The following is a 25,336-nucleotide window of genomic DNA, read 5'->3' as shown; positions in this document are numbered from 1 at the left end:
ATACTACAACGTTTGTTCTGCTTTCAGACTCTTATTTAAGTGTGTGTGTCATTCTAATGTGATCAAACTGCTGTCCTAACAAACTACATATATACTTCAGTGTGTATTTTCTGTATGCATTAATGCCTAAAATGTGCAGTATGCAACCTGAGCACAATGCCAGAATGCAATGCAAACAGGAAGTGATGTCAACTGTGCATTTAACATGATGCATGTTGCATGGATATGCATATAATTGCATGCATGCCGTTTGCTATATGCATCACATGCAATATATAACTGATAATTTTGCACACTACGGCTAAAATGCACAATACTACACCAGTATTCAGTTTCAAACTACATATTCTACAATGTGCATTTCCTAAAATGTGCAGCATGCAACCCGAGCTCAATGCCAGAATGCAATGCAAACAGGAAGTGATGTCAACTGTGCATTTAACATCTCCCTAATAACTAAAAGTAACAATCTTTTCATACAAAAATTGTTTAAAAATGCAAAATGCTGTTTTTATGGTAAAAACCATTTAGTTAATGTTATCTACCTTAGATAACATTAACTAAGAATGAACAATACTGCAGCATTTATTAATCTTAGCTAATATTCATTTCAACATACTAATACATTATTAAAATGAAAGGTTGTATTTGTTAACATTAGTTAATGCACTGTGAACTAACATGAACAAACAATGAACAGCTGGATTTCTATAAACTAACATTAACAAAGATGAATGAATACTGTAACAAATGTATTGCTCATTGTTAATTCATGTTAGTTATTACATTAACTAATGTTAACTAATGAACCGGTGTTACCGTTTTTATTTCAGAGATGCATGTTGCATGCATATGCATATAAATGCATGCATGCCATTTGTTATATGCATCACATGCAATATATAAGTGATATAATTGAGAAACTACAGCTGAAATTCATTGCAAACCCAGCCAATGCCTCTACAGGTGGCAGCAGTTGTACGTCTTAATAAAGGCTAATATTAGCAACAGAAAAAAACAGTGAGTGAGTGAAACAGAAAGAAAGAGGGCAGAGGTCGACATTCTATTAAAACTAATTCCACCACCACCAGCGTCTGCCCGACTCGCTAGACTTTCACTCAGCCTCGTAAATGTGTCGCTGCAGACGGCCATATTTAGACAGGTTTTACGCAAACCGTTCTCTCTCCCACCACAACGCCTTTGAAAGAACAAGAGTACAATGAGTTAAAGCACATGAACACTATGACTGTGCACTGACACAAGCTCGTCGCTATGATGAAAACTGAGATTTTGTTTGAAAAGTAGCTAACGTTCACAAGAATACATCACTCCAACAAGGTTTTTTTTTTTTTCTAACACCAAAAAAGTCACTTTGGTTGTGCCAAATTTACCTCATAGTTCATGGGTATTCATTCTGCAATATATCATCAACAATATTTTTTATTTCATAAGTAATTATACATAATTTTTACATATTAACCGAAAAAGTTGAAGCCTTTTTTACCTAAACTTTTTTGCTAAAATATAATTTTCACTACTAAATAGTATATATATATATATATATATATAAAGACATAGATATAGATATATACACACACACACACACACACACACACACACACACACACACACATGTATATATATATACAGTGTTGTCAAATTGATTGATCGTGATTAATCGCATCTAACATAAAAGTTTGTTTATATAATGTGTGTATATATATTATTTTTATATTTAAACGTGTATGTGTATATATATATATATATATATATATACACACACACACACACACACATACTGTATATTATATAGACAAACTTTTATGTGAAATGCGATTAATCGCGATTAATCGATTTGACAGCACTATACTGTGTATATATATATATATGTATATATATATATATATATATATATATATATATACATACAGTATACAGTGAACTGTGAACTGCTCATTTAAGCCATAATGGCACGTTTTACTTTAATGCACTTCCCCAACAGTGAGGTACCGTTTCCATTTGTGAGTACGAGCCACACGTAAAGATGCTCTTAATGAGAGGTATGACGAGGGGAATACAGATATTGTTGTAAATCAAGGTCACAGGAGTAATCTGTGGAGTTTGAGTGTGATTTGCTGGAGATGTGAGCTTATGATGAGCGCAGTGATGTTTCAAGGGTTTTGAGCACCAGCTGTTACACTTCTAATCCCACATTCTCTCTCTCTCTGCTCTCCTCTCATGACCGCTGTCTCTGCTTTTCTTTTTTTACTTTATTGCATTTCGCATGTCCTTATCTCACTCCATCTGTCCATTCTCTCATTCATGCCACTGGCTCTCTTTTTCACCGCTTTATGAACTCAAACCTGTATGATATTCTTCAGTGGAACACATAGGAGATTATTAGTGCAATGTCAATCTTTTACACACAGTGCAATGAAATCAGAAAGCGATATTTTGTCAGACAAAGGCATCGCAATAGCGTATTCTGAAGTCATTCGACCACAAAAATGAGTCTTTAGGATATGAGTCACGAAAAAATCTCATCTGATTTCAAACCACTTTTTAATCTCATTTGCACTTACAAATAACAAACTTCTTGTATTTATGAAGCAGGTAGTAGGCCTATATTGTTTTATTTTGACATTTTTACAAAATACTTTTGTATTCAGCCGTTTAAACAGCAAAATATACTTTTTAATGCAATTTACTTATCTTATATATATATATGATCTTATATATTATTTGCATTTTTATATACAATTACATACGTTATTTTCAATGTAAATGAAATTGATCCAACATGTCATTTACATTTTACACAGAATAACATGCAATTTTACGTTGTTTTTTAATGCAACTAAAATTTCTTATATATTATTTACATTTTTACATTCAATTGCATTCAATTTCTACATGCAACTTCACACAAACTGTAATGCAACTTGAACGTGTCGGTGTCTCTCACGAAGCATAGCACACGCTATGAATGCTTTCATTGCAGAAGAGCAGCGTGAACATCCAGCTAAACATCTTCTTTTGTGTTCTACAGACGAGAGAGAAAGTCATACGGGTTTGGAGCGACATGTGTGTGAACTCTCTCTTTAACACAGATATTATGATGTGTTCTTTGTGTGTGTTTGCGGCACATGAAAGCTGTACCCCACGCATGCCCTCTGGGCTCTGGCACACATCCACTACTCCCTCAGCCTCTCTCTTCTTTCTCTCTCCATCTAAGCTTAAGCACACAGCATCCACACAGTGTCGTTCTCCGGGTGAAAGACGGCAGCTTTTGAGACACTTTTGATGCCCGATTTACCACGGTATGGCAGACTCAAAGATCCCATATACAAAAACAGAGAAAGAAACATCACAAAACGCTGCATAACACGCCATGCGCTGCGGCCTATCTGTAAAACACACACTTTGGACGGGTTATCTGCGCTTGTTGAATGTTTCACACACAATACACTAGCATGGTAACACTAGATGGTGTGGAAATCAGTGCCAGCCATCTCATTTGAATCACTGTGTCTATTGTACGCAAACACTGACTGTCTTTTGCATGTATTTAAAGTGTTCGACATCATATAACATTAAGACTATACTGTTTGTACAAGCAAAACATTGGTGCATTCAAATCACTGAATAACTATCCATCTAGCAACCGGCCAGACTTTTGCACTTATATTTGCTCAGGAAAAGCTAGTCGAGTTAACAAACATGCATGCACACTTGGTTCAAACGGGTTCGGTAATCTAGGATTATAATCTGCATAATTTTGCATCTTTTTTCAGTGCATTTGATTCGGCCAGCCAGAACGCTTCTGTGCTGAGAGTGAATTTGGGCTGAAATGGTTTAGCAAAAGCTTGAGCTGATTTGACAGGACAAGTACACAGGAAAGCTATTACTGTGGCTGGTGTGAAGAGAACAGACTCAACGGCTGCATTTGCAGATGGCTTTTTTTCTTCAATGATTTCCTCTCGTTCTCTCGTCTCGTTTTAATCTCACCTCGAGCTGCACGAGACTCTTTATCTCACAGCACTATTTGCACGGCGCTCAGTGTGTGTTTGAGGATGTGAGCTCACGACGATGATTCTGGAGGCCATGACGAGGTGAAATTAAGTCATATTTAGGAAACTGCATGCGACTTTACATTAACCACATTACCAGCATGATCTCATTCATATTCGGACAGTTGGTATTCGTGTGCATGGTGCACATGATCATGTTTGTGTTTGTGTTTGGATGTGGTGGTGAAAATCAAGTTTTTAATGTAGTTTATATTTCTAGGTGGTGTTTCTAATATACAAACCAAGTGTAAATTCTTCAGTCGACACCATTGCTGAGAATTTTCTGCACTTTATCAAAGACAGTCTCCAAACGCCCCTGTTTCCTACCATCACAAACAAGTGACCAATCCCGTCACGAGAGGGGCGGAGCTTTTCCTCACTGACTTTCTATGATGTTCAAATCATTCCGGACGGGACTAAAATCACAAAGAAGCTCTGGTGATTATTACTTTACCCCTCCTCTCCATGTTACACTAGTCCCGTCCGAATAGGGCTTAAGACTGAGGATTTTTACAAGGCAGCTGTCTGACCTCGAGATGGCGAACGGGAACATGGTTGGTGTAACATTAGCAACACATTATTAGCTGTTTGATAACATAGTCAAGCCAAAGGCTAATCAGATCAATTACAGTCCGTCGCCATTAGAGAGTGATACATAAAACGCATTAATATTCTGATAATTCACTCTTCCTCTTCTTCCTCTCAGTCAGATTCTGTTTCAAACATTTATGGCTGAATTAAACCAATATTGCCATCATGTAGCGTTTACAGTTTACAGAGCGAGTGGATCAGGTAATCTGAGCTGGTGTGAGCGAGTGGAGGCGGAGACTCATTTGCATATTCATGAATTCACATATACTAAGTGAACCAATGGGTGTAGAGTTACATTCAAGCTATTTTAAGTCATGAAAAAAAAAATCACAATTAAAACATTTAAATATGTCAGTTTTAATGGATACAATTATTAACTTCAGAGGATTTTAACCTATTTCAATGTATTGACAGAATCTACAATATACTTTTAAGTATGAACAAGTTTAGAGACGTACAAATCTGTGCAAATCCCCAGTTAATTGCCATTTTCATTGCAGAATTGCGAGCGCAACTCATTTATTAGTAAATTATGCAACTCTGTCAGAGAAAGACCTTTCATTTTACTGATAAATTAAATCCAGATGTGACTTAAGACTTTAAAAGTCACTCACACTCTGAATTTAATTATCTTCAAAGCTGAAATATACGTGAAACATTGCCATTGCTAAAGCTTAACATGTGTTTCATTCATCATATTGTCAAATCAAGCCAAATTCATTAAATAAATGTGATGCTGTTAAAAATAATGTTAACACTTTACAATACGCTCTCATTTGCTAACATTGAACTTACAATGAGCATTTATTTGTTCGTTAATAAAAAATACAATTGTTCGTTGTTCATGTTAGTTCACAGTGCACTTAAAGCTTTTGATTTTAAAATGTTTTATAAAATGTTGAAATTAACATTATTAAATACATAGAGGTATTGTTCATTGTTAGTTCATGTTAACTAATGAGACCTTATTGTAATGTTTTACCAAAATGGTTCATTGATTCAACAATAAATTTAACCTTGTCCTAAACCTAATTTTACCACAAACAAGTCGTAACAGGGTCCTAAAATTGCACATATATGTGCCGTATGAATATTAATGAGATGATGTAATAGACATTACAAGCTGGAGCGAACCAAGTCCTCTCAGACTCGGGGGGGGGGGTCACAGAAAGAAAGCATCAGTATTTGACAGCGAACCGCTTCGGGAAGAGTTCAGGAGCGAGTGGGCCGATCCGGGCTCTTAAAATTCCTGAGGTTTATCTGAAAACAGAGATACGGCCATCATGCTCTTGTTTTTAGAACAAGGCCTCTGTTTTTCCCTGACTTGGCTCTTTCCATTCACTCGTGGTACGGAGGGCCTCTGGGCCGTGTTTATTTGCACATGTCTGTCATACGATTTTCTCATGTTAAGATGAGGCATTTGCACTAATGCTACGATATGACCTCGGAGAGACACACCGGACCGCCCGTTTTAACCAAATAATCAGGCAGCGGAAGAAATTATATTTACCCGAGTTGTGAGTTTGACTGAAACTGATAAGACGAAAATACTGAAAAATATCAGATCAAATCAGAATCTTGCAGAATGGATAAATGCAAGTTAAATGCAAATATATAAAAAGACTACTTTCATAATTATGCATTCCTGTAGCTCAAACTGTAGAGCGTGACCAGCAATGCCAAGGTCATGGGTTCGATTCCTAGTAAACGCATGAACTGAATGCAGTGTAAGTTGCATTGGATGAAAGCATCTAACAAATGCATAAATTATGCTTAGTTAACAAATAACTTTATCCCATATATTTTGGCCAAGATTATGCAAAAAGGATAAAAAGACCTATATTAAATGCAAAGATAACCATGCCATGGAATGCATGAACTGATAAAGTGTATGTCTTGAATGCAATGTAAGTCGCTTTGGATAAAAGTGTCTGCCATATGTGCAAAAGTAATGTAAAGTTATAGAGCATTTTGTGCAATGGCTACCAAGAGCATGCAAACATAATTCACAATTTTCCTACTTGTGTCATGTTAATCATATAAGCACATATTTGCTTACTTTTGTACAATAAACAGTTCTGGTGGTCACTTGTAAAGTCTTGAGTCACGAAGCAAAACTGCTGTAGGAAACACTGGTTTATGCATCACTATAAATAAACGTTTTTTTGCCTAAACTCGCTTTTTTCCGCAAGCTTGCTTCATAGTTTCCAGCAAAAATCTGGCACTGGGAAAGGCAAAGCCTCATTAAGAGTTTATATCCCGACCACAATATCAATAGCATGGATAAAAAAGGGACAGAAAGATTACAGTAAGACCCGGCTTACAGCGGCGAACGGCTCGTGCCTTTGAAATGTCAAGAGGAAGGAGGAGGTGAACTCATCACGAAACTCATTTAAACACTCGTGCAATACAAATATTCTGTTGCGCTTTCGCCCCGCAGGTATATTTAAAACATAAACGCTGTACGTCTCTCTCCTTCTGTGAAATGGAAGTGCGCAGAACATTCCAGACTATCAAACGACCGGTGCAACGATTTCCACATGCGAGCTTAGTCGGGCAAAAATATCCCGAAAACAGGAGCCGTCTGGATAATCTGTGACTCTCACGCCTCCTCCTCTGTTGCCTAATCTCCAACGACAGCAGGCGAACAAATTAGGAGCTTTCAAAAAGAATGCCTGCTTAAAAAATAATTAAGAAAATATTTTTAAAACAAAGTTGGTTGGAAGAATAAATAAAAAAAACACTGACGCGTCGCCTGGCTTTGCTGATTAGCTGTCTTTAAAAACTTCATTATGAAAGCGTTTAGATTCTGCCAGAATCCGCCTGACGACGAGGAGGACCCGGTTGAGACCAGCTGCGTCTTCATTTTCACTTGCCACTTGTAATTTGAAGTTTACCCTCCGCCGTAACCAACAAAAACAAACAGTTTACCCCGTTCTCCCCACGGGTCAGAGCAAACGCTGCACTGTAAAACGCCTGCGAAACTCAAGGGTTTTTTCACTCCTGCTGTTTCCAATAATTGCAAACATGCGTCCAACAGCGACTGTAGTCCTGAACGTACAGTAACTAGTGCTGCTGACGTAACCAACCCTGGGTTTAATATCTGAGTGAGATGAAAACCTGCAGTTACTCTCGAGCGCTACACACACGTCCCTCCAGATCTGCAGGTAATTAGCTCGACTAGACTATTACAAATCAAACACACACTGACTCTGGTTTGCCAGCCCGGGGCTCTTCATCCTGAGGCCGGCGCTGCTGTAATCTACCAGCCCGAAACCATACGGCCCACAGGGGACAAAATCACACAGATAATCTGTTCAACAGCTCAATTGTTTCTCCAAGATTACATGGAGAGCAAATAGACACTTTTGCTTTTGCATCTCCGGCTTAGAGTTTAAGATCTCAAAAATGTCTCGGCGTCAAGTCACATTTATTTCTGTGGCACTTCATTCAACGCAGATTTCACAGAAATAAACATTTCTGGCAAAATTCATCAATTACTTCAATTTGCTCTATAAGACTATAGTTATTATTCAGCTCAATTTAGTGCTTTTGCCAAGATTAAAAGTGCAATTAAATCCAATATGAAGTCAAATATTTCTCAGCGATATACTCTTACTGCACAGCGGCTATTTTCTCATTCATTTGTTTGTATTATTTCTCATTAACCTCATTAACCACTTTAACATCTGAATTTTGTTTGTTTTTCCTGAGAAATTAGGTTTCTAGAGGTTTCTCAGATTTGGCATGATAAAGCGTGCAATCAAACTCAAAATTAATTCAAATATTTTCATCAAATTCACAAAGATCTGCATTCATTTTAAATGCACGACAACTATTTTCTCATTCATCCATTTGAATTATACCTCTAATTTCAGGAGGAATATGAGTGAAAATATGTGAAAACTGCATTGAGCTTCACAAAGCAAACTTCTTCAACATCTCAGGTGTTTCTTGTAGAGCAAATTTAGACTTTTGCTTTTTCCTCTAAAGCTTCAGATCTCAACAGTGTCTTAAACAGTGCTCAGATTCACCAAGATAAAGTGTGTCCACACTTCATTCACATTCATTTTAAAGCACTACACTCTTAATGCACCACAATTATATCCTCATTTATCTATTTTCATTACGTTTTCGATATTTCTAAAGTGTGTAAAAACTCCTGAGCGGTGAAAGAGCAACCGGTGAGCCAAAACAAGCTCATATTTAAACACAGCAAATCCAGCTCCTGTTTGTTCCTAATTCAATTTATTCTCTCATTAAATCTTTATAATCCATAATGTCTGCGTTTCCAGCGGCGTTTCTCCGGCTCAGACCTTTTCCTAAATGCTTCCTACCTTCCGCCGAATGAGTGAAACGACACCAAATTGCTTTTCCAACATGCAGTCGGCTTGATAAAGACAGCCGTCAGTTCCTCTGCCATACTTTCTTTATGGTCTATGTGATTACGAACTGCAACCCACACTCTCTTCCAATCTGTCACGCAGCCATACACTCGGCCAGAGAGAGAGAGAGAGAGAGAGAGAGAGAGAGAGAGAGAGAGAGAGAGAGAGAGAGAGAGAGAGAGAGAGAGAGAGAGACAGGCCAGATTCCAGTGTCTTTGTGTCAAAGATTAGGAGCTGGAATGAAGAACTCACTGTTTGCTCTGGGATCGTACATTATCCCAACTACAACAACACAAAACATTCCTCATCAGTTCACGCACACATCCCGCGGGACCGTTTCATGCTCATATTCTCAACTTCGTCTCAGAAGCTTCTCCTAAAATAATCACAAGCCAATTTTCACTCAGAATTTGCTTGTAAAATTCACAAATAACTTCAAATAAACAAACGTGAAATGTTATTAACGAGTGCAGTATTGAGCTCAGACCGAGATCGACAGATCCGCACACTTCTAAACACTCTTCTGAAACTCTAAAGGACACATTAGAAGACGCGTTTCGTCCGTAATTCGATGCATTTCAGAGTGAAACTGGATATTTAACGAGAATTGATTGGATCGGAAAAAGTGGGCGTTACATACCAGAAAGGAGTCATGTGATTTGAGGGGCGGGACTTGTGACATCAGCTGAGAAGGAAAGTTGTTGAGGAGATTTGCCACATTTTATTGAAGAAATTTGATATAAATGTGCAAAATAAATCCAAAGAAAGGTATTAAATAGACATTTCATGTAGAATTTAAAGGGACATTTCACCCAAAATTAAAAATTCTACATCATTTATATTAATATAAATATGTATGATGACACTGTGGTATATATAGCCTATATATATTAAATAAACAGAATCCTTTTTAATTTAAAGTAGAATTTTGAGGGACGTTTCACCCAGATATTAACATTCTGTCATCATTTAATCATTCCAAACCTGTCTGTGGTTTTCGTTGTTTGTTTGATTGTTTGTCCATGCAATGGAAGTCAATGGCCTCCGATGCTGTTTGGTTCCCACGTCCTTCAAAATATCTTCTTTTGTCTTTTGCAGAAGAAAGAAAGTCATACAAGTGTGGAACGACATGCGGGGGAGTAAATGATGAATTTATTTTTATCTTTATTATGGGGTGAATTATCCCTTTAACCAAGTCTCCACTTGCTCTTAATTGAGTCAAATTGCTTAGTAAGAAAAACAATTATTAAAAGTCTCATTTGTGGTTTTTCTTTCAAGCGCAGTTTAAAGGCCTTGAAGCCCCTCGAAAGGCGTTCAACCCTGGTTTAGATATGAAATGATCAAGAGCAGATGGGCCTGAATAAAAGCATGTGATAAGAGTCGGACACGGGTGAAGAGAGACAGTCACAGGTCGAGAGGAGAAACACGCTCAACTAAACAACACGCTTACGTCTGCATGCTGATTACACTGTGTTTCTATTCGTGTGACTGTACGACACAGGTCGAAGCTTCCGGTCCTGACAGTGCAACACATTTGCGATTGATTCATTGCGAATTTCATAACTCTGATATTGTTGATTGTTGAACGCATTTATTGAGCATAGACGTGAACTGACATGGTTGTAAAGTTCATGAATGCTTTGAAACACAGACCCAAGACTGGTCTCACACTTAGCCGATTATTGCAGGAATGAAGGAACTTAATACAATTTAAGTGTAAAAAAGTTTACTGTGAACCAAAATATATATTTTACAAAACTCTAAAATTGATAGACAATCAGAGCCACATCTAACCCTCTGGTACTGTTCGCATGTCAGTCAAATATAACCAAAAGTTTACTTACGATTTTGTATTTTTATGGGATTTTATGGTAAATTATAGTTATGCAGTAGTTATAACCCATTTATTCACTTTTTGAGCATGGCCCTGAAGATGTAATTTCCAACTTAACCTGTCATAAATAATGCGCTCTTCTTTTCTTCCCTATAGTGCCGTATATCTTAATGAAACGCTTCTGGAACAAGAACAAATGTGGGCGGGGCTTGATTTTGTCTGTGAGGAATTGATTGGATGGTTGTGGTTTGCTATTGGCTGATCTCATGTGAGTGACAGGTTATAGCCCCGCCCACATCATCAGAGAAGAGAAGAGGAAGTTCTTCTGATTCAAGATTATTAACACAATATTGATGTGCACGGATACATCATTTAGAATAAAAACTGCAATATTAAACATATAAAAGTAAAATTGTCATTGTTTTGATTTCTTGAGGCTCTCCGTGTCCCTCAGGTGTCGTGATCGACTCCAGCAGTGTTTGCTCAGGACACGCCACAGGACACTGAGACACTGCTTGTGTTTGCCCAGTCTCTCTCTCTCTCTCTCTCTCTCTCTCTCTCTCTCTCTCTCTCTCTCTCTCTCTCCCCCTCTCTCTCTCTCTCTCTCTCTCTCTCTCTCTCTCTCTGTCTCTCTCTCTCTCTGTCTCTCTCTCTCTCTCTCTCTCTCTCTCTCTCTCCCCCCCCCTCTCTCTCTCTCTCTCTCTCTCTATAAAGCTGCTGCATTCCAGCACAGACGCCGTATTTATTTATCTCATGTCCTCTCGTTTAACGGAATCAACTCTTTTACATTCAGTTCTTAGAGTCATCATGTGTGGAGCAGAAACACACACAACATCTGCACTGGTATCTGCTCATGTGCGGGTCATATTTCACACTAAAATCAATAAAGAGGAATAAGTGATTGCATTCTGCTTATAGAAGATGACTAGCAAGAGCAAGTAGCTAATCACAGGTAATATATGTAATTAGTATGTATATGTATATGTAATAATATACAGTATATGTATATATATACACACATATATATATATATATATATACTGTATATATATATAATTAAATAATAAATATATTTAATATACATATATAAATAATTAAATATTTAAATTAATGTAATAATAATATACTGTATATACATAGTATATATGAATACATACATTTATATTATCATATAAATACCACAACAAATATTAAAATGACATATATTTATATATATTTAATATAATAATATTATTATATAATTATTATATTAAGTTAAATTTGTATCATTTATAAAATAATTATATATATATATATATATTGATTAAAATATATTACTATTAATATTTTAAAATTAAAATGAAATAAATACATACATTTATATTATAAATACTACTACAAATACCAAAATGACATATTTATATAATAAAAATGTATGTATTTTTTATTTTTATTTTAATATATAAATAATAATATATTTTAATAAATAATATATATATATAATAATCCATATAATAATTGTATAAAATATTATGTTATATAATATTTTTATAAAATTATTATATTAATTAAAATACATTATTTTATACTATAATGTATGTATATATATATATATATATATATATATATATATATATATAAATTGCTACAGTAATGCCTCAATATTATTATTTGTGTGTGTGTCTTGGGAACATGACCTTGACATGTAATTGGTGGGATTCACAAAGTCATGAGGCTGAATGTAATACGGGAAGACACACATAAACACACACTAGCGACTCTCTGCCTCAAATCCCACAGGGAAAGGTAGTTGGTCACAGCTGAGTTCATTCTGCAACTTCTGTGTTATTTTCTCCGTTAGCGATTCGCTTTAGCTTCTCTTCAGCTCAGACTCAGGTGGACCCGTCGGCCTGTCAAACCGGCACATAATCAGAGTCGAAACAATATCAGCAACTTCCAGGCCTTGTCAAAGTTTCCTGCGTTTACTGCTCATAAAAAACTCCTACGAAATGTGTTTCTGCAGCCCGGCCCCCGCGCCCGCGCTCTTCCTCGGCCCTCGCCGATATGCTTAATGAGAGAATATCACACCGTCAAGATGCAAACGCCATGCATACTCAACATTTACCTCGTATACTTCATTTATACGCATTCATTCTATTCTGAATGAATCATCAGTGCATATTATTCCATGTTTGACAAAAAAACATGTACATTTGCAGTTGCATGGTGCTATTTTTGCAAGCCAATATTCAGATCTATTTTGATCAGAATACCCATTTTATTGAATTTTTGTGAATGGCATTTCGAGGTAGTTTTGACTTTACCTTCCTCACAATTACAAGATTTCACGTTATTAGAATTGTTTTTTTGCACTGTTCACATCTATTGGACCCTCATTATCAATGGCGCAATACAATCCTGCAGATTTAGCAAGTGCCTTATGCTTTCATAACTCGCCTTGCAAGCCGGACGAAGTGCTTTCAGTAAGATGAGCTCGAATGCTTTCACTAAAACTTTTTTTCTGTGGGTCTCTGTAGAAAGCCGCAGATGAGCGAGGTGACAGGTCCACAATGAAGCCGAAGCCGAGTCCGCTAAAAATAATCAGTGAGTGCTTTCATTGTATTTATGTAACACTTCCTTTAAAAACCCCCACAGCAGGACGGCAGAACACCTCCAAAGAAACAACACTAGTTAGTCATTGAGAAACGCTCAAGTTAGAGACAAAAACAGACCCTCGATTTACTTTTTGAATACATGTTCCTGGCCTAAATACGAATGCTTTTTAGTAGTGCTTGATATTCCAAAAACAAAATCATCAAAATGACTTTCCTTTTCGGCTGACATCAGCGAAATGCAACATATACAGACACTTTTCACCATGCATCAAGTCCTAATGGGTGAAATCAGTAGCGATATATGCTGCATTTTCACCTAAAGAAGCGCTAACTCGAAACCCTTTGATCATGCACACGATCTTTGCATAAAGGTCACGTTTACTGACATAAAACAAGAACAGAAAATCAGCCGGATCTGCCTCAAACCGGCGTCTGATGTCAATAACATCCGGATGGGGTTCATGCAGGAAATCAACTGTATCTGACCGACAGAAACAACAGCAAAATAAATGCACCGTTCAGACCCGATTCAGCTCGGAAATCATCGCACAAACGAAATCCAAAATTGTCTGCGCTCACATGTGCATCAGGGGTTAAAACACTTCCTGACCAAAAAGAGACAAACTGAAAACCACACACACGTGGGTGACAAAGAAACTGTGCGAATTCTGCGATGCCATCCTGTTTGGTTTAGGTTCAGCTGCCACAAAGATATTTCCTATTTCAAACGTGCACAAGCAGCCATTTTAGGACATTTTATGATAAAACAATCGGAGCGTTTTAATTTAACATGCATCTGTACCGTACAGCATGTCAAGAGTTAAACAGCGAGGCTCTTGTTCTCTTATTCTGAACGACATCCGTCAGCTTTGAGTCCTGAACCACGCCGAGTGCACTAGAACAATAAACTTCTGTCTTTCACAGTGACGATCAGAGTGAGGAACATCTGGCGGCGGGACTCATTTTTTGGGTCTCCAAACCGCTGACTGACAATTATGGTCGGCTGAGAAATAATGCATCTCCAGTCCTGTAAAACAGCGCATGAATGAACGCGCTAGAATGAGTCAAACCAAAAAATTATTCAGAGACATCATTTGTGATATTTTTTTGATAGTGTGTGCAGGACACTATAGTTCATTTCTGTAAGTGAGGACAGCAAAATAAAGTAAATTGTGACATATTACACCCAATAATTCTTCATACAGCGACTACCGGTAAAAATTTGGGACCAAATATGACTCAGACACTTTGAGCTGATCATGTTTTGCTGAGGTGTGTTTTCTCTTTAATTGCTAATGCTCTTTTTACACACAGACTGAACAAAATGAAGCATTGCTTGGTAACTGGTTGAGCTAAACTGGTATTATCTAATTGTGTAGTTAAATTTAACAGCTGACAGATATTCAACATAATTCATGTGTGAGACAGTCTAACAGAAGGACGGACAAAACCAGTCAAATATCAGCTGAGTTCTGCTCATATTTTCTATAGTGAATGAACTGTGATAATGTGAGAAATGTTGAAGGTGTCTGAATATATTCTGGTTGACTGTATATGAGCACATGTTTTGGGGGTGCAGCTACACCACATCCTGAGAGGGGGTTCTCGGGTGGACCCGTGCGCCACAGCGTACCACTGTTCCTGTAAGGCGCTGACGGGTCGGAAACACATGCCCCACATCAAGCACTGACAGGTTCTGATCAAAGTGCCCTGAAGCCCTGTGGGGGATCTGAATTAATGTCTTCCAGTTTGGTCGTATTTTTCGTCGGTTCATTGTGAGGTCGTATTACGACAACGCCACTGCTTTTAAAATGGCCTGTAAATTCTAATGCAGATTAATTGATGTGTTATACAGAACTCTAGGGTTCTTGACCCAATTTTAAAAAAGCCTCCATATAAATGAGAAATGTCTTACATTTTTGGGTAATTCTTTCGTGTTTAAGGGGTTATTTGCATTTTGTTCCAGTGACAAAGTACGTTTCATTCATAAAATGTAATTAAATAAAAAATGTGGTAATTAAAACTAAATGATCCCATGAATGAATGAACCGATATTTTTCGTCGGTTCATTGTGAGGTCGTGTTACGACAACGCCACTGCTTTTAAAATGGCCAGTAAATTTTAATCCAGATTAATTTATGTGTTCTACTTACCCGTATATAGAACTCTAGGGTTCTAGGAGCCAAAAAAGGTTCCATATTAGGAAAAATGTCTTAAATGATTGGATAATTATTTTATATTTAACGGGTTATTCCAGTGATAAAGCTGTTTCATTCATAAAATTTAATTAAATTGAATTAATTAATTAATTAATTAATTAAAACTAAATGATGCCATAATGGTACCACTTAAAAGGTTCTATAAATGAAGTGACTCACGGAACCCTTTAAGATTCTATTAGAACTGGTGCTGTCAATCAAATCGATTAATCACGATTAATCGCATCTAAGTTTGTGTTTACATAATATATGTGTGTACGTATTATTATATTTATATATTTATTCATATATATGTGTCTGTGTGTGTGTATATACTGTATATATACACAAATATTATATAAACAAACTTTTATGTTAAATGTGATTAATCGATTTGACTGATAATCGACATTTCGACTTTTATTTGCGTGCATTTATTTACATTTTTCTTTTCTCTAACTTTACGTTAGTTTTATTAGAACTATTGGAATAAAATATTCGGTAACACTTTACCATAAGATTTTATTAGTTAACGTTTGTTAAGTTAACATAACTAACAATGAACAAAACTTCTACAGCATTTATTAATCTTAGTTCATGTTAATCTCAACGTTTACAATTTTTTTTTTTATTAAAATCCAAAGTTGTATAATAGCTAATGCACTGTGAACTAACCTGAACATGTTTAATTACTAATGTCAAGTCAGGTTAATAAATGCTGTAAAAATATATCGTTCATGTATAGTTAATGCATTAACTACTGTTATCAAATGAGACAGAAAGCCACTGGTACTTTAATCATTTAGTTAAATGCAAATGCTCAGTTGGTTTAATCTTTATGTACACAGTTCAACAGTTTGGTCCCCCCAAAAAAAAAAGTGTGCAATTAATCTACAGCATAAAGCACAAATAACATAACGCCTACACAATTTTCTCACAATTATTTTCAACTGGAAAAAAAATCGAAATGCTCTAATTTAAAGTCAATATGAAAACTGTAATTCTCAGCATGCCGTATTTCTGAGTGAAACTGAACAAGACTGAATTCTCTCCATTGGGAATCGATTGGATGGTGAAAAGTGGGCGTATCATCGGCAGAATTAAGACAGCGGTTGAACTGGATGGAAAAGAACAGGATTGGCAACGTCAGCTGAAATGGAAAGTCGTTTAAGAGGCAAAGCAAGTTATTGCATTTTGATGAAAGATTATGAAGGCATTTTTTCTCCTTTTATAATAACATGCACTGATAAATCATCCCCGAAAAATGCTCTTAGAAAGTACTTTCTGAATCACCAAAACCACAGCAGCAGAAAAACCCTGAGACAAACTCCCGTTCACCTGAAGGGAGGATGATCATGATCACACGTCTCTAGATTCACATCATCCAGCGGGGACTGAACTCGGCCTCGGTGACGCTGGCCGTATCAGCGAGTGTCCCAGAAGTCTGTGCAGTTCTCATTCCCCCGAGGACAGGCATCGTGATTATTTACCGGCTGCATTACTGAATCAGTTGCTATTCACCATGAAGCCAGCAGACATTCAGCGTTCTCTCTCTCTCTCTCTCTCTCTCTCTCTCTGCCAAGGCCAATTAGTGCTCTGCTGCGCCTGCACCCCCACAGCGACTGACAGCGCTTCACAAAACGCCAGCTACATTTACTGCATTACTGCCCGAGTGTGTGACTGGGCTGCAGACGCTTTTATAGGATACAGCGCAAAAAAAAAAAATGCTAGGTAATTTTTGCACGGTGGTCACCTGAAGTGTTCTGCTGTTTTACCGTCAGCTAAAACAAATGTACAGTGATTATTAACGTCCCAGGGCGTAGAAACCACTATATAACTGAGGGGTAGTAGTCGAACAAAACAGGTTTTTCAGAGGTGAGATTCTGATACCGATCTAAAGAGCAATATAATGCTATATATGCTGTATGAGAAAAACTAATAGGTGTAGGATTTACTTTGAACAATTTTCACTCAGAAATTACTAGTAATTTTTTACAAAGAATTACAAAGAAAGAAACACATTCAATTAAATTTGAAATAGTAAATAGAAATAAAAAGACTAAAATGGTATTTTCTTGCAAATCTTACTCCAATAATCTAATATATATATATATATATATATATATATAAAACACAAATACATATACATGATACATATATACATGATAATTGTATATGATCAAACACAGTATCTAAGTCGTAAATAAAACAATAAAACAGATTATTGGAGTAGGTTTTACAAGAAAAATCAGTATTTATAATTCAAAATGTTGCATTTAAGTTAATTAAAAATATATATATATGTACAACTGTAATTTCACACACACATTTTTACATTTTAATATATATCTATATAGTAATACAGTATATATATATATATATATATATATATATATATATATATATATATATATATATATAGTAAAAACGTGTGTGTGAAATTACAGTTGATGACAGACAATAAGATACAAAAAAATGCAATGCAAACTTATTTCCACAGCATTTCCATTGTCTATGGGTCACCACTGTATATCACACAAGTATTGGAGTTTTGTAACACAGTTTTGTGGTTCTGACTCATAAAGCAAAGCATTGAATAGTTCTGAAAAGGTCTCGCTCACCACAGAATGTGCACAGACGTTTTCACACCACACGTCAGTAATACATGAGCACAGCAGGTCGTGAAGAGCCTCGGTGCGAAGGCTTCTACAACACAGGTGTGGCTTACTCTCGCCAACATAACTTCATACAGAACCTGCTTCTAATCGTTGCAAAGGACAACGTAGGTTTAACAATGAATCTTTTTCCGTATAAACGCCTTGACCTACACACACAAGTGTGCTGAAAAGCACTGGAAAGGAAAAGAAGGAACATGATTTTGAGAATTTGATCAGGTTAAGATGAAAAAAAGCTCGTTTTAAATGTGCCGCCATACATTTGGACCCCACTATAGCAATGCATTCTGTTCTATTGGTAACACTTTATAATAAGATTCATTAGTTAATGTAATAACTAACATGCACTAACCATGAGCAATACATTTGTTTCAGTATTTATTCATCTTTGTTAATGTTAGTTAATAAAAATACAGCTGTTCATGTTAGTTCACAGTGCATTAACTGTTAGCACACACAACTGCATTAGTAAATGATGAAATTAATATTTACTAAGATTAATAAATGCTGAAGAAGTAGTGTTCATTCTTAGTTCATGTTAACTAATGAACGTGTTACGCAAATCAGGATCAGAAACACCTGATGGATGAAATAAGAGCTGAACAATGACTGTCTCAGCGCAGCTTCTGTTAGTTCTCGATCGCCTCTTTCCACTTAATTAACTTCCCGTGTACAGAACGCAGATCAGCTGGCCTGACGACTCGCTTTATCTCACATCTCCATTATAGTGTCGACTGTCGAGGAAAGAGGACAACTGTCATATACAGGAAAAGGTAATTGCTTCATGCAAACCGATAGAATCTTTTTAGTTTTTCATTCACTTGTTGTTTTCTCTGGTCTTAATGCGAACAAGACTGATTGATTTGAGGTTATACAACATTAAAGAAACATATAAAGAAACCATATCTGTTTCCCAGGTGTGCTGCTGTTGCACTGATTCAGCATGTGTGCATTTAAACGCTGAATTAGTGTAAGGACAGCACACCTTTCCCACGTAAATCACACACTCCTGCCTCGGGATGAAATGCATATTTAGATACATCATATGCAACGATGCATGCACAAAAAGGTATAATTTATGAACGTGGCATGCACAAAGAAAATCTCTTATTTCCACTGCATTTACTGCACTGATGCATTTCGGTTAAAGTATTATTTAAGCCAAAGACAGTTGCACTCGTAGATGCGCCACTCTGCACCCGTTTCCAGTAATTGCTAGGCCTACGAGTTATTTTTAGATGGTTAAAGCAGCGAAGAACAAGCTCAAAGAGCAAGACAGAGAGAGACAGACTCTTTGAACGAACTAAATAATAAGTTAAGGCTCAGACTCGCTTTAAATGAATCAAGGTTTTCTGCCGTCACACAGCTGGTTATGTGCCACTGCCACCCACTTGCAGGGATCTGATTCAGGAGCGATAACGCTTTTTTTTGGCTGCCGCTTTACATCTGAGCTGCCTTTTCTTTTGACGACTGACACTTGGACGTACAATTGAAATTGAAAGTCAAACTTCACCAAAACTCACTGCAAAAGAAACGTCTGCAAAGATTACCATTTTGCACTCGTATTCTTCTGGACGCCTGCTTTATGAATGTCAAGTCAACATTTGCAACCCATTTTACTTCTGCAATCTGACTTATTTATAAATGCAACAAGATATTCAATGAGACTAGATTGGATGGCAATGTTATTTCAAAGGCAGAGCAAATTGATGAAAGACTATAAAGACAATCAGTATTCTTTTGAAAAACACACACTGATAAATCAATCACAATAAAACCAGAAACATGCATTAAGACAAACAGTGAATAGGATCGACTTGGATTTCTGATGGACTTATATTGATATAAGATCAAACTCTCTTGACATGGCAACACAAGTGAGCGCTATGAATACACTTGATGATCTAAGAGTTAAAAGTAGTTGGGTTGTCTCTAACACACTGTGGTCTGCCTATCTCTGTCTGCATTAATACAGTAACACCGGTGAAGAGGGGGAAGTGGTCCATCTTCTCTTAACCTATCCAACTTCAATTTTAAACGGAGCGAATAAGCCCGGGGCGATGCACAAGACATAATGCATTCGACAAATATTCTCTGGGTGAAACATGCATTTATGAAGAGATGGCCTTTAGAGGAGGAATTCACAGAGCGTATGCTTAACAAACAATACACCCACTCATGAAAACGAGAGATAGAAAGTCAGTCTGCTCAAAGTGAGAATGAGTCACAGCTCAACTGAAACTTCAGCATCAAGACACCAGAAGAGATGTTCAACCCAAAATCTTGCACTTTTACATGCATAATATCTCAAAACTAGACTGTGCACCACTGGACCAATGGGCACTTGAGTAAATACTAGCATAGCAGTTATAGCAGCGCTGGGCGTGTTTGCATTGGAAGTATGGATCTGGCAGGTTTGTTGCAGGGCAAATGATGACATTGGTTAATGTGTTATCGATCGCCTGGTTGTTATGGCTGTAAAGTTGCTTCCCTATTCTGAGGTGTAACTGATTGCTAACTATGCATGAGGACTGTATTCATTTTCTGAAATGCTTAAAACTTTATAAGATGTTCTAAATAGCATGAAAACAAATCAACAGAAATCCACTTCAAAGTTGCGAGAGTCGTTTTTGGTTTGTTCTGCTTTTTGGTCTTAAATTGAGAACATTTTGTTGAAAAAAATGTCCATTGTCTATTGTCAATATTGCAGCGATGTATAAGCACAGCTCACACAAAAGCAGCTTTCTGTTGGTCAATGCAGCCAATTTGACTAAAATGGGCCTTAAGGGCCTCAAATTAACACTCAACAAGTGCCAAAAGTGAGTTAAAATCGGTTTTGGCGAATATATGAAACGGTGTCAATCGTCAACCGGTAATATTTTTATGAATTCTAGAAATGCAATGTTGTGAGGAAAAGAACGTAAACAAATGTGAACGACACTCGGGACAGTTGATGGGCCAGCGCTGCATCGTCACCAAAGTTTATTGAAACATTCAAGCGCTAGAAGACGCAAAAGGGAACTCGATTTGTTATTCGCTGTATGGGAAGTTGTCTGTGCGCAAACATCTGAAATCTGCATCTTATACAGCACACGAATACTGACTTTAACTCTCGTTCACGTCTTCTTGCGCTTGAGAATGCCCGTATTGGCGAGCATCCTTGTAAACATTGAAAGTTATGTCTTAAGTGAACATAAACGGTTGAGAAAGAAAATGCATGTGTATCGGTATATTGGATCAGTGCATTATCTCTTATATTGAGCTGTCATCTGTGTCCTTAATCTTAATCAAACAACAAAAGACAAAGACAAATCACTCACTGCTCTTGACTGAATAACTTTTATAACTTTAATAAGGATTCATCTATGATTAAAGGGGGGGTGAAATGCTATTTCATGCATACTGAGTTTTTTACACTGGTAAAGAGTTGGATTCCCATGCTAAACATGGACAAAGTTTCAAAAACTAAGTTGTACGTTTGAAGGAGTATTTTTGTTCCAAAAATACTCCTTCCGGTTTGTCACAAGTTTCGGAAAGTTTTTTTCGAGTATGGCTCTGTCTTACGTAAGAGAGGGCGGAATTTCCTTATATGGGTCCTAAGGGCACTTCTCCGGTAAGATCGCGGGCGCGCGCGCACTCGTAAACCAGAGCAAGAGAGTGAAAGCAGTTCGCCATCAAAGCGCCCTGCCCGGCTTTTGGGAAGTCAATGTCACCAAAGAAGTGTGTTTTTGGTTGCCAGGGCAAGACAACCCTGCACAGATTCCCAAAGAACCCAGCGTTAAGGAACCAGTGGATGGAGTTTGTTTTCCTAAGCATAAACGGAGTTGTGTAAGACTGTTGTTCCCTGCATTTCGACGATGATTGTTTTATAAACAAAGCCCAGATCGACGGATTTGCAGATCGTCTAATGCTTAAGGATCGAGCAGTCACAATGATAAAGGTTCGCGGTCGTGCGTTGGAATGGTGAGTAAAACTGTTGAACAAATGTCTCTGTGTGTTGTTAGCTCGGCGCGTTAGCACAGCTAAGCTTCGCCCACACGGCCCGCCCCCAGCCGCTCGTTTTTTTCCGGAAAGACTCGGTACAGTCTATCTTTCAATTAAAAATATAATAAAACAAAAGACTTTTTGGAGACATGAAGGATGCAATATTACTCTATAGGTACTCAAGATTAACAGGAGATTGAGTGAAAATGAGCATTTCACCCCCCCTTTAATTAAAACAGTGTTATTTTGCATTTGATTATACTTTATTAAATTTCTGTACCTGAAAATTTAGAATTTTCATTGGTATCTAAAATTTTGGAGTCATAACTGCCTGTTTTTGCCTAAACTCAATGCATATAAATATATATGATTCTGCCAACCTAATGATAAAAGATGTTGGTCACAAATGCTGGGCAATTGAAATCCTGACTTTTTATATCAAAGGCTAAACACTGGGTACAAATAAAACAATATCTCCATTATATATATATCAAAACAATAATATTTAGATTTATTCACTTGTGAATTCTGCGTATCCCTTGCTAAAAATCTCATCCAGTTTATTCTGGTTTTGGTTTCACATACAGTACATGCACTGTTCTACGATTGACGGTTTCATACTTCACATACAAGTATGAAAAAGCTCACGCGTGGTTCAGGAATGCAGCATGTAGCATGTTTGTGTGTTAGCTACAGGAAATGATAATCACTTATCATGGATGGCCTAGTTTTTCAGAACAGTTTCCGGTTCATGCGACAACACTGTAAACCACTTCACGCAAACTCTCAAACGTTACATATTAATGCAAGCCCTCCATACATGACCTTCAATTGGGGCCTCTCAAGAATGTTGGAGAATATTGCATTATTAAAGCTGGAGCACATAAAGAGGGCCATTGTGGTGGGGAGAGCAGGCTTTCCCCCTAAAATTTTGTTTCATAATGTCCACTTGCACAGGATCATTTTTCAACGTATGGAGTTGGCTTGGATTACTCTGTTCTCCATTCGCCGGCTGATCTTTTCCATATGCTTAGAGCCACAAGCTTAACTCTGTGACACCCTACTATAAACAGCCATCAGCAAATTATGAGTTACGCTCTGTCAAGATGGCTGAATTTAAAAGCTCCATCACAGGCTGTCTTTTGACAAAAAAATCTGAAATGCTCCTAAACAGAGTGGTTATTAAATATCAATAGGTAAAAGCCTCTGTTTCTACCATTATATAGCCAACGTGATTCATATACCACATAATATTTTTATCAAAACATGAATATAACATTGTTTTTATATATATATAACTAAGAAGAAATTGACCCTTTTCCCATTTATGTGGTTCTCAGAAGTGGAAGTCGTCATAGTTGGGTAAACTTCTAAAGCGGTAAATGAGAGATGACATAAAATATATTTGTATGTTTCCATTTACTCAAATAGCAAAAGAAAAACTCCACAATAGTGTTTTCACCACTTTCAAAAAGAGGAAAAAAATAGAGAGATTGGCAGTCAGAAGAGAGAAAGATGTAAATTTGCTGTATTAGAAACACCCTCACAGCAGCATTAGTTTTATGTCATTTGATGCAAAGGTAGGCCTAATATAATACAAAGTATAGTGATTTACATTTACATCCATTTAAAAAAAAGAAAGAATAAAAAACTTTGCAAGATGCAATGCTGATGACCGTTGCGATAACTACTTCTCAACATTTGGAAGAAAAAAAGTGGCGGTAAAACAAAAGATGTTACTGAGCGCTGACTGAGGATCAATAATTCACACAGCTGATTGGTTCCTGTATACTAAAATGTGCAAATTCATGTTTCGTCTGTTTATTGAAAAATTACAGGAAATATTCACAAATATCGCCATTCTAGATCAGATTTTGTAGGGTTTAACAACGGCCGCTGAAGCTTCAGATGTTATCGCTATTGCTTGATTGACACGTGACTAAAGCCAGCGCTTAAATACTGAGTTCTAAGTAAACAGAATATGAATTTGACAGTTTGCATAACAAGATCACGAAAGATAAAGACTACACTGTTATGAGAACTTCCCAGTAACACAATGAACCCAATTAAACAAACCATCGGCTAATACAACAGAAAAAAAAGTATCATAAACTAAAACTGAATTCTATATTATTGCCTACGCACATAGCCTACCATCAAAACTCACAAAGCAATAAGGGATCAAAATTAATTTTAATTATTCTTAATTCACGCTATGACAGATAACTGGAGTGACGTATAATCCGTTGACAAATGAGGATCGGGGTGTAAAGTGCATCTTTAACCGACTGCTAAAATCGTATCCTAGTCAGCCTGACGCTGAATGCTAGTGCACATGCTATTTTCAGTCAGCACTAGTAGGCTATCTTATACATTCAGACCCGTTATTAGTCACGCGCTCACTGGCAAAACTATAAAACTTAACACAACGCATTGCACACATTTTCCGGTTTAAAATATGCTCTTGTGTTCTTTGCTGAAAAATCTCCACAGCCTATTTCTACTTGTTTCACAGCACAAATAAATGCATAAATCATCGTTGAAATCCCGCTTAGAAACATTAGCCGAGTTCCCCGTAATAAATTAATAACGCGCCTAAGAACTAATTAATTGTTCGCTACTTCTAACACGTGCAATTGCAACTACGTCACACACAGGGATGCAGTTCTATCAACAAAGCAATTATGAAGCGAATTCACATCCAGACAGAAAGAAAGGAAAGCTGCACGTCTCCTATATAAGAGGAGCCGGACGGGAGATCTCCATCTTCCCTCGGGAAACAAGCTGTCTCACTGGACTTTAGAATGCTTTTCATGTGCAGTGCCACATTTAGCTAATTTTGCATGAATGTGCCAGCAGTTAAAGTGATGCTATAGTGCAAGTGCACAATTCCCGAGATGCTGAAGTAAGTTTGGGATGCCCGGTCCGGAGATGCCGAGGTTTCGCGCGATCCGACAATGCGCACTGAAAACTAACACATTCACCATACTCAGCCTACACTTAGT

At 37.0% G+C, this 25,336-nt stretch overlaps 1 protein-coding gene across 6 annotated transcripts in view; it reads right to left on the bottom strand.

The window, feature by feature from the left end:
• tox2 (TOX high mobility group box family member 2) overlaps window positions 1-25,336 on the bottom strand; it is a 140,065-nt gene that overhangs the window by 114,331 nt on the left and 398 nt on the right. The window lies entirely within an intron of this gene.

Source organism: Scardinius erythrophthalmus (assembly GCF_964197995.2).
Source record: "Scardinius erythrophthalmus genome assembly, chromosome: 12".
NCBI lineage: Eukaryota > Metazoa > Chordata > Actinopteri > Cypriniformes > Leuciscidae > Scardinius > Scardinius erythrophthalmus.
The sequence above is the reverse complement of the archived record's forward strand: the minus strand, read 5'-3'. Positions and strand labels throughout refer to the sequence as shown.